Raw genomic sequence first — 11,661 nt, forward strand, 5'->3', positions numbered from 1 at the left:
GCTAACGAATGTTTTGAGTAATTACCAAAAATGTCCAGTGTCTTTAAATTACAAAATTGCATGTACAACATGAGTTGAACATATGGGCCATTTTTTTTAAAACCACAGCTTAGACCTTTTGACTTCCCCAGCCCAATTTGTATGTTTTTAAAATTACAGACAGAGAACAAAATAGAGCCTCAGTAAAAGCTGTGATTTAAAAAAAGAAGACCTAAGTTACTCTTAGAGATGGACTAGATGGATGCATTGGTCTGGAGAGTGCTCCGTCTATGTCTCTGATCCTGAAGTAAACCTCCAGTGACCTCAGTCTCATCCATGTCTTGGGGCGGAGTCATCTCATCAAAAAAGCACCGAACGCTGAAAGTAATAAATAATAGAAATGGGTGTTAAAATGCATTGTTTCTTGAAAGCTGTAATTGAGTGAATATACAGTGTTCAACAACCATTGGTGTTCCGTTATTTTAGGAAACTTATTCAGTGTACTCAGAGGCGTAAACAGAGAGTGACTTTGGGGTGTAGCACCCCCATCCTCTCAGAAACATTGAGAACCCCTCCTGGACCACCAAATGAGGTTGAAAAAATGCACAAGTAATGGTTTGGTATACATGGAAGTTTCATGTACCAGACCTATATTTGTGCATCAAACCAACCCCTGAATCTAATACCCTTGCTCTTACCAGTACCCCCCCCCCCAATGAGTGTACTGATCAGTGTTTCAACAAGGGAATATATAGAATTAAAGGATTTTCCGCATTCAACTTAAAGACCAAGATAAAACTTGTTTAAGCAGACCAAGTTTTATTTCACTCTTTCCTTTAAAAATTGTTATTCCAACATGTGCTGTCCTTTCAAAAATGTGTGCCCTGCAAAATTAAATCGTAGGACTTTTGGTCCTTTTTCCTTTAAAACTCTTGGATTTTAAAGCAAACTTATGCCGTTTCATCATCATTTCTTACTTACCATGAAAAAAAAAAGGCCAAAAATAAAGACCAAAAATATATATTACCAAATTCAATTGCATGGTAACTCCATCGGATCAGAATACATCAATGAAGAAAGGGTCCTCACCTGAAGAAACTAGAACCTGTAAAAAAAAAACAAAATATGGAGTTGAGAGAAGTTCTGAACAATACTTGCAGTGTAGTTCCCCCCCCCCCCCATTTCAAGAAAAGATAATAATGAAAATGTTTGGTTTTGACTGAGTGTCTGGTCAGAGTTTCAACAAAGGAATGTCAGTCAGTTAAAGGCATTTTCACATTCAACTTAATGGTAAAAAAAAAAACTTATGATGAAACTAGCTTCTAGTTTTGCCACTTTTTCAAAGAAACAGATGCACATGGTGTCAAAATTATTCTAACTTCCCTTTTCCAATAATGTGTACTGCAAGTTTGTTCATTGTAAAATATTTGGATGAAGATTCCTTCTGCATCAAACCCATTCAGAAAAGTATGACTTTTGGTCCCCTTTCCTCTAAAACCCTTGGATTTAAAGGTAATTTCATGTCTTTGTATAATAATTTCTTTCTTTTCTTAAACAAACAAGAGAAAAGAGAGAAAGAGAGAGAAATGAAAAATACGATACCCATCATCTCCATTACATGGTAGCTTCAATCAGATTAGATGCCATCAGCTATGAAGGGAGGGTCCTCAGCTGAAGAAAACAGAACCTGTAACAGAAATTAACAAATGAAGTTGAGAACATTTCTAAACAATATGAGCACCCTCTTTACCTTATACCTGAACTTGCTGTAACTTCAAACTCTGTGATCAGCAGTGTCCCAGAAATGCCATCATATGCAATGTGCCATCAACAGTCAGGAATTAAAGCTGCAAGACAAACAAATATCAAACTAGATTATTACATGTGATTGGAAAGTTGTTATTTACAGAACTTACCAACCAAACCCTACCAAAATACTTAACCCTTCTCCAAAGTCGTTCAAGAATAAGTTGATATCTGGTGAAGAAAAAAATAAAATGGTTATTATTACCGGTGAAAAAAGTTCTTATTTTGCTGCAGAGGAAAGAGGAATTATTTGCTGTGAAAAGAAAGTAGTTATTTTGCTGTAGGAGGAAAAATGTTGGTTAGCCCTTTTGTTAGGATAACCGCTTACCACGTTGTCCCTAACCTTACCCATAGGGTTTACCATTACCCTTCATTTATACTTTACCTCATACTTAACCTTGCTGCCTTGTTCTCTTGTTCTATCTCAGCAGTCAGTACACCCTTCTGCAGTGGGGCCAAGCATCGAAGACTTTGGTTCATGGCATACAGTAACACTTAGTCTTGGTATCAAGTAGTTTTTTTACTATATGTATCATTCAGCGAGTCTTTGTTGGAGAACAGCACAGTTTTTGTGTGAACATACTGTTTGCTTGAACCAAGACTAAGTATAGTGCTTATACATTACCAGCCAGAAGAGTTCTTAACCTGTTAGGAGGAAATGATTAGTGGTATATTTTCTAGACCTACACTGGCATTTTACTCTAAGCCTTCTATAATTACTTACCACACACCAAACTGTTTACACGTCTTCAATCTCCATGGCTGGTATCTACACATCATCAAAGATCATAGCAGTCAATAAAGAGTGTCATCATTTTTTTTTGGGCTGCGATTTTTGTCATTTTGCGTTTATTTTTTTCTTCGGTGCTTGCCTAAATTATTATTCGCATAAATCGCATAAAATAAATCGCACGCGCCCGTATACATTAGCACGGCTACACAATCTTAAGATTGATAGTTGCTATTCTTAGCTGTATGGGCTTTTGTAAACAAGCTTGGTTATTGGGGTTGGGCTCAGGAGTTGTTGTGTAATTTGGTGTTTAATCACATGATTTATTTTGTAATTTATAGTCTTATTATTGACTGAGTAAGGATGTTTTAAGCCAAAAACATTTAATTGGTCAACGCTGACAATGTTGTAAGATTGCACAACAAATTTTGTTTGGGGTGTGGACCACTTACATTTCAATTTCTAAAATATTGTGTAGAAATAATTGTGTGTAACTGTAATAATTTATTTACTATCGTTTTATATCAGTAGTAATTTTTTGACAATTGTGTTTTTATTTATTTTAAACGATCTATGTTTTTCTTTTTGTATTTAGTCTCAATTTTAAGAACAAAACAGGTCAAACTTATTTACAGAGTAAAAAATATTTTTAAAATATTACAAGAGGGTACAGGCAGTGCCAGAAAAAATAGGTCAACTATAGATATATAGCAATTATTTAATTATGACAATATTTTGAGTTAAACATGACAACTGTTGACATCAGCTTGTAACAACCCAGAGAAAACTTCCATTGAATTGAGCCAAAAATTACAACAATGCATCACTGGCTACGACCAACATGCAACTCAAGGAAATTAACCATCGAGAAAGATCAAATTGTGGTAACATCACCAAGAAAGACAATACAAGTTGACAACATCAACAAGCACCTCGTTTAATATTCTGAAATATAAAACCCGCAAGATTATTTATTGGGGGAATGTGGTTAGATCTTCGCTTACCGTCACGTTGCCTTTCAATACTCTGTCTTTACCTTGTGACGAAACCATTGACCACACAATCCATAGATAAAAGTCTCTTCAAAATAGTGTCAAATTACCGAATTTTCCATTGGTTTACACAAGTAGGCTAGAGTTTCTGGAAACCAATGATTTTACTGTCAAAAGTTTCGTTCAGTTTTAAAAACTGGAATATCAGAGAAAATCCAATCCATCGACAACATTCTCCACACTCAGATGAACACTCCTTGTCCTCGTATGAACACTGACGGCTCTCCCGGGGCTGGCATGGCAAGCGTAGTTCCATGTGCGGTGCTCTCCCAGGGCTGAAGTTCCCCCTGTGACCGCAATACTCCAAAGAAAAACAACAAGTTGTCCAGCTTTGCTGCATTTATTGTCCAGAAGAAGTTTAACATTGTTATTTGAGTTCACATTGTCTGTTTTAAGGTCAACATTAATAGAGAAGGCTTATGCTAATTCCGTGGAACTCGCAAGCCAGTCGGAGGCTCAACAGCGAAGTTGCATCCATTATATCATAGTCAATAATTATCGTCCGTGAAATCCCGCGCTCAACTTCCAAACTGGTTGCTCTCCAAACTGGTTGCAAACTCAACACAGAAAAAACAGATTTTTGACAAAGAGTACTCCATTGAAAGCCTTCCTATATTGTCAAAAGGTTCCTTTCCAGATTGTAGGATAGTGTAAATTTTTGTCCAGTTTGAGTTCCTCAAATCCCGTGTAAAAGTCGAAGAAAGAGCCAAGTTGACGTCCGTGTTCCTCACTGCTACACTAAAACTGAATGGCATTTCAATACACACGCTCGCCCCACTGCAACACTGTAACTGTAGCATTACTCATTATCATGGCACGCGCCCCAAAAATAAATTTGCATAACAAGGCAACTGCATTCCTTATTTTGCCACATTTCAAGATTTAGCAGAAGCCCCGCCCTCTTGCCCTGCTTGGCTTGAAAAGACACCTGTGGTTGGAATTTTGTTTTGAGCTCATTATAAACATTTAAACGACAACCTTTGCAGGCTCTGCCAAAATAGGGGGAAAGTTTGAAGCCTGGTTCTGCCGGCGAAATCCATGTTTACAATACTTTATCGATCCCCTCAAGTTCTCAAGTTGCAATATACTCCAACATGTCCCCGTGTGCTGTCATAAATATATTTATTTTCTTGATACAACATCATGGGTCAGGCAACTCGTCCATTCCAGCATGGAATTGGTTCTCTTATTAAGACAGACCAAAACAATGTTTTAGACATAACTGTTAAATTAAATATTCTAGAAATCAGCCGAAATCAGACACAGCTCTGGGCGAAATGGACCAATTCTGACAATGGGGGCGCTATGCAGGTTTAACGGTGTCAGAAAGTTTCTTGCCTATTTTTTAGTAGCGATTCTTGACAATCATACCAACAATCTTGAGACGGTTATTGTGAAATGTGCTATATAAGAATTGGTTATACTTATATTATTATTAACAAATGTTTTACTACTCCAACGATCAGCAACATTTCCTGACACCTATGTCTAACACATTATGAACCTATCCCTACTGAACAATATACCCCAATCTCCTACCCTTACATCCACCCACCCTCAGTTACAACCGAAACTCCCTATCATGACATCCTTCACCTACCACCCTATACAACCATTCCCTACCCTTATTACACCCAGCTAGAACAACACAAATCAAGGAAACCTATTTCCTCACTCCTCCCCTTCCCCTCAGTCATCCCCAACAAAAACATACCATGACCATATCTTGCCCTACCATTAACTACCACCCCTACCCACAGACCCAACCCTTTTCCAAACAACTAGCGCCTAACAATGCCAACGATCGTAGTCTTACTGACCCTCACATCAATCCCCACACCACCCCTCCCCTGTTTTCGTAGTAAAGAGTTGGACCAATTCCGACAACAGGGGGCGGTATGCAGTATTAACGGTGTCACTTTTTCTCTCGTCTGCTTTAAATTGAAAGTTTTTGCCCGTACCGATTGTTGACAACCACGCCGACAATCCCATTAAACTGGTCAGCATTTATTTTAGTTACTATTAAATATTTTACTACGCCAACGAACAATGCTACTTCTTAGGTTTGACACCACCCCCTACCCACAGTCTACTTTCACCCCCCCTCCCCCAAATGTGTACTAATAAAAATAGTCAAGCTCAAAACGTCCTAACGCCGCATTCTTCCCCATCCAGCCAAACACTCATCCTCTACCCTTCAACCTGCTGCTCGCGAAACAAACGAACCTATCCCGACAGGCCCTTTGCCTCCCCCTCCTACCTTCAAACTCAGCCCCACCCAGTCACACCCAAACCCCAGATTTTCCCCTACCACCATCCCCTACGCTCAGACCAAACACTACCCCTTACAACTAGCTGCCAACATTTCCAACGAACCTATACCTACTGACCCTCACACCCATCCCCTGCCACCGTCAAACACCGTCAAACACCGTCAACACCCTCAAACACCGTCAACAACCTTACACACACCGTCAACAACCTTAAACACACCGTCAAACACCGTCAAACACCCGTCAAACACCGTCAAACACCGTCACAACCTTAAACACACCGTCAATAACCTTAAACACACCGTCAAACACCGTCAACACCGTCAAACACACTGTCAAACACCGTCAACACCCCCAAACACCGTCAAACACCGTCAAACTCCGTCAAACACCGTCAAACACCGTCAAACACCGTCATCACACTCAAACACCGTCAACACACCGTCAACAACCATAAACACACCGTCAAACACCGTCAAACAACGTCAACACACCGTCAACAACCTTAAACACACCGTCAACACCCTCAAACATCGTCAAACACCGTCAACACCCTCAAACAACGTCAACACACCGTCAACAACCTTAAACACACCCTCAAACACCGTCAACACCCTTAAACACACCGTCAACACCCTCAAACACCGTCACACACCGTCAACAACCTTAACCACACCGACAAACACCGTCAACACCCTCAAACAACGTCAAACACCGTCAACAACCTTAACCACACCGTTAAACACCGTCAACACCCTTAAACACACCGACAAACACCGTCAACACCCTCAAACAACGTCAAACACCGTCAACAACCTTAACCACACCGTTAAACACCGTCAACACCCTTAAACACACCGTCAAACACCGTCAACACCCTCAAACACCGTCAACACACCGTCAACACCCTTAAAACACCGTCAACACCCTCAAACACCGTCAACACACCGTCATCAACCTTAAACACACCGTCAAACACCGTCAAACAACGTCAACACACCGTCAACAACCTTAAACACACCGTCAAACACCATCAACAACCTTAAACACACCGTCAACACCCTCAAACACCCTCAAACACCCTCAGTACACCGCCAACAACCTTAAACACTCCGTCAAACACGTCAAACACCGTCAACACCCTCAAACACCGTCAAACACCGTCTAAACCCTCAAACTACGTCAACACCCTCAAACACTGTCAACACACCGTCAAACACCGTCAACAACCTTAACCACACCGTCAAACACGGTAAACAACCTTAAGAACACCGTCAACACCCTCAAACAACGTCAAACACCGTCAACACCCTTCAACACACCGTCAACACCCTCAAACACCGTCAAACACCGTCAACACCCTTAAATACACCGTCAAACACCGTCAAACACCTTCAAACACCGTCAACACCCTCAAACACCGTCAAACACCGTCAAACACCGTCAGCACCTTAAAACACACCGTCAAACACCGTCAACACACTGCCAAACACCGTCAAACAACGTCAAACACCGTCAAACACCTTCAAACACCGTCAACACCCTCAAACAACGTCAACACACCGTCAAACACCGTCAAACACCCTTAAACACACCGTCAAACACCGTCAAACACCGTCAACACCCTTAAACACACCGTCAAACACCGTCAACACCCTCAAACAACGTCAACACACCGTCAACAACCTTAAACACACCGTCAAACACCGTCAACAACCTTAAACACACCGTCAACACCCTCAAACACCGTCAAACACCGTCAACAACCTTAAAAACACCGTCAAACACTGTCAACAACCTTAAACACACCGTCAACACCCTCAAACACCGTCAAACAATGTCAACATACCGTCAACAACCTTAAACACACAGTCAAGCTATGCTTACGTTCAAAGATACGCAGCTACGTTTATGTTCCAAGATGCTACGCTTCAGTCCAAGATATGCTTATGTTCCAAAAGATGTCAACGTTCCAAGCTACACAGCTACTCAGCTGCGCTTACAGATCTGCTTATGTTCCTTCAAGATACGCTATAATATCAAAAGGTACGCTTTCAATCCCATGTCAAGTTACGCTTATGTAGTAGGGGTAGAAAATTCATTGTACATGTATTATTATTCAAGTTAGTTAATTCCAGGTTCTAGTTAATTGCTTTTCCTGTTTACATTGTCCCTTCAGCTGTTTTATTGCACCCCTATACATGTAGGTTGTTATTTCTTAGAAGTCTTTTGTTACATGTTGGTAAACAGTTTCTTAATCCTTTGGTAGTGTAGTGACCCATCCAGTGCATTGTATATAATTATAATCAGATAGCAGCCTGGCAGCGAAAGAGGAACACTGCACACTTATGTGTTCTCTCATCACAAGTTTTAACTTCTACGATTAATTTGCCATCTTCAAGTATTTTCTGCTGTTTTGGACTCGGTATCCTAATGCCATTTTGATTTTAATTTGTAACTTTTCTTTGACACTGTGTTGCAGTTTTAGTTTTAATCGGGTTTAACTGTGTTGCAGTTTTAGTTTTAATCGGGTTTAATTGTGTTTTGTATTTTAGTTTTGGTTTTTGAGTCTCAGTTTAATATCTTGGTTTAGGTTTGACAGGTTTAATTTAAGGTTTATAAGGAAGAAAGTTTAGATCCTGAGTTTGGTCTAGAGGTTTTTATTGTTTAATACTGCTTTAATTGTTGATTGATTTATAGTCAATAAAGCTATTTTGATTATTTTGTTGAGAAACCTACACTTTGAGTCACTGTTTCCTATTTTTTTGCATCTCCTCGCGTCTTAGCCCTACCGATCTTGGTTTTTCTCATTTGTTCAAGCGAGTGCCCCCATAGTTAGCATTTTTATTTAGCTTTATTCATTCTTTTTCTAAGTGTACAGCTACGAATTACGTTCCAAGATATGCTTACGCTCCAAAAGATACTGTTACGTTCCAAGCTACGCAGCTACTCAGCTACGCTTATACACTCCAAGATACGTTTAGGTTACGCTACAATATCAAAAAGTACGCTTTCAATCCCGAGTCAAGCTACGCTTACGTTCCAAGATCTGCAGCTACGGTTACGTTTCAAAATACATTCTCACAAAGACGCTTTTGAATCCCTCAAGATTTCCTTCACCCAAAATTAAAAAACTTTCACTGTGAATAACACTACAGGGCCCACCAGTTAATATCTGTTTGGCAGAAAATACTGTACAAAATTTCTTTACTATCCAAAAATTATGTGGGTTGCTGGTAGTTTTTTAATTTTTTATTTTAAAAACTTTTTGGCGCAACAAGTTTTACTTTGGGGTGTAGACCATTTATATTTCAATTTCTAAAATATTGTGTAGATATAATATTTATGTGTAACTGTAAGAATTTATTCACAATCGTTTTACCTTGGTAGTTTTTTTTTACAATTGTTTTTATTTGTTTGAGACGTTTGATGTTTTTCTTTTGTATTTAGTCTCAATTTTAAGAAACTTATTTACTGAGTAAAAAAAAAAATTATTTACAAGAGGAACAAGCAGTGTCAGAACAAAAACTTGATTACAAATAATAATATTTAACAATTATTTAATCATGACAATATTTTAGTTAAACATGACAACTGTTGACATCATCTTGTTACAACACAGAGAAAACTTCCATTGAATTGAGCCAAAAATTACAACAATGCATCACTGGCTACGACCTACATGCAACACAAGGAAAATTGAACAATCTCGAAAGATCAAGCAGGTGTGGTAACTTCAACAAGCTCCTCGTTAAATATTCTCATAAGGAAAATCTGTACGATTGTTTATTGGGAGGAAAGTGGTTAGATCTTCGCTTACCGTCACGTTGCCTTTAATACTCTGTCTTTACCTTTTGTCGAAACCATTGACCACACAATCCATAGACCAAAGTCTCTTCAAAATAGTGTCAATTTACCGAATTTTCAGTTGGTTTACAAATAGGCTAGAGTTCTGCAAACCAATGATTTCACTGTCAAAATCCAATCCATCGACAACATTCAGATGAACTCATTTTCCTTGGATGAATACTGATGGCTCTCCCGGGGCTGGCAAGCGTAGTTCCATGTGCGGTGCTCTCCCCGGGGCTGGCAAGTTCCCCCTGGTGAAGAACTCCAAAGAAAAAACGTCATTATTGAGAAAGGCTCATGGTAAATCCGTGGAACTCGCAAGCCAGTCGGAGGCTCGACAGCGAAGTTGCATCCATTGACAGTCAATTATCGTCCGTGAAATCCCGTGCAAAACTTCGTGGAGCCCTCCAAACCGGTTGCAAATTCAACACATATTTTAGACAAACAGTACTCCAATAAAAGCCTTCTAATAGTGTGAAAAGGTTCCTTTCCAGGTGGTATGATTGTAAAATGTCAATTTTTGTCCAGTTTGGGTTCCTCAAATCCCTTGTAAAAGCCGAAGAAAGAGCCAAGTTGACGTCCGTGGTCCTCACTGCTACAATTTAACTGTATGGCATTTCAATACACACGCTCGCCCCACTGCAACACTATAACTGTAGCATTATCATGAGCATACACGCGCACCAAAAAGAAATTTGCATAACAAGGCAGTTAGTTGCATTTAGCAGAAGCCCCACCCACTTTCCCTGCTTGGCTGAAAAGATACCTGTGGTTGGAATTCTGTTCTGAGGTCATTACAAACATTTAAACAACTTTTGCAGACTATGCCAAAAGGGGAAAGTTTGAAGCCTGGTATCGATTGTTGGCACCACGCCGACAATCCCGTTTAACTGGTCAGCATTTATGTTTTACTGAGCCAACGAACAAGGTCTGACACCACCCCCTACCATACCCTCTCAGTAGTCTACTTTCACACCCCCACCCAATTGTATACTAATAAGTAGACCAAACACTACCCCTTACAACTAGCTGCCGACATTTCCAACGAACCTACACCTATTGACCCTCACACCCATCCCCTGCCCCATCAATCCCACCAACGCCCCTTAGCTCTTGGGGTGGGTGATGGGGGCGGGGGCGGGATGAAGTTCTGGCCAAAATGTTTTAACCCTTAGAACGGTTGAAACCTATTTTCAAGGTCTGACATATTATCCCTCTTTCCTAAGCCCCACACCAGAAACTCCCTGCCACAACTTGCTTCCCCCAACACCCTAAACATAACACCCGACCCCTACCCTCAGACTTTAAAACCCGCTGCTAACACCAACGAACCTATCCCATTCCCTACTGATCCTCACACCCATCCCCAACCCCCACACCGATCCCACAGACAACCCTACTTAACCCCCGTGTGTCTGTGGCTTTATATCCAAAGATTTTTAGAAGTTTGAGTCGATTCCCGAAAATTGAGTAAACTATAGTCACAAGAGCAACTTTGCACCCAATTTCAATAAACCTATGGAAACGACCCTCAAATTAGTTATTACTTGACACTGTGTCACATTCATTCATAATGTGTTTTATTTCATGCACAAAAAAGGAATATTAAAACTTAATATTATAAGATAAATGCATATTTATATCAAAGTGATTCAAAATACTATCAAGGTGATTAGAATGCTATGTTTTTTTAAATAGTTTTGTTTACTGACTTTATTTTTGACTTAAAAGTTTTGTAAACAAAGTTCCAATAACGCCAAATAAAATTTATTTTTGACATAAGTTATGTACACTCTTGGTAAGGTCTTGTTTTGGGGGTGTTTTCTAATTTCTTTTCAAAATGTTATAAAGTACAATGTTTTGTTTCAGAGAGAATTTCGATAATTGTTTTACTTTCAATTGGTTCCATTTCTGTTTTACACCCCTAAAAAAATTAACAAAAAAATGGTTCGATTCCAATTTTAGGTGTTTG

The 11,661-nt window shown here is 39.6% G+C and overlaps 1 long non-coding RNA gene across 1 annotated transcript; it reads right to left on the bottom strand.

Moving 5' to 3' along the window:
• LOC117295931 lies at nucleotides 1-4,288 on the bottom strand. The gene is made up of 3 exons (XR_004519699.1): nucleotides 1,582-4,288; nucleotides 1,007-1,084; nucleotides 1-357 (listed from the first exon to the last, which is right to left on the bottom strand). It is a non-coding gene; the product is annotated as an uncharacterized LOC117295931 (long non-coding RNA).
• Between the last annotated feature and the right edge of the window lie 7,373 nt (nucleotides 4,289-11,661).

The sequence above is a fragment of the Asterias rubens genome, chromosome 1, assembly GCF_902459465.1.
Source record: "Asterias rubens chromosome 1, eAstRub1.3, whole genome shotgun sequence".
Taxonomy (NCBI): domain Eukaryota; kingdom Metazoa; phylum Echinodermata; class Asteroidea; order Forcipulatida; family Asteriidae; genus Asterias; species Asterias rubens.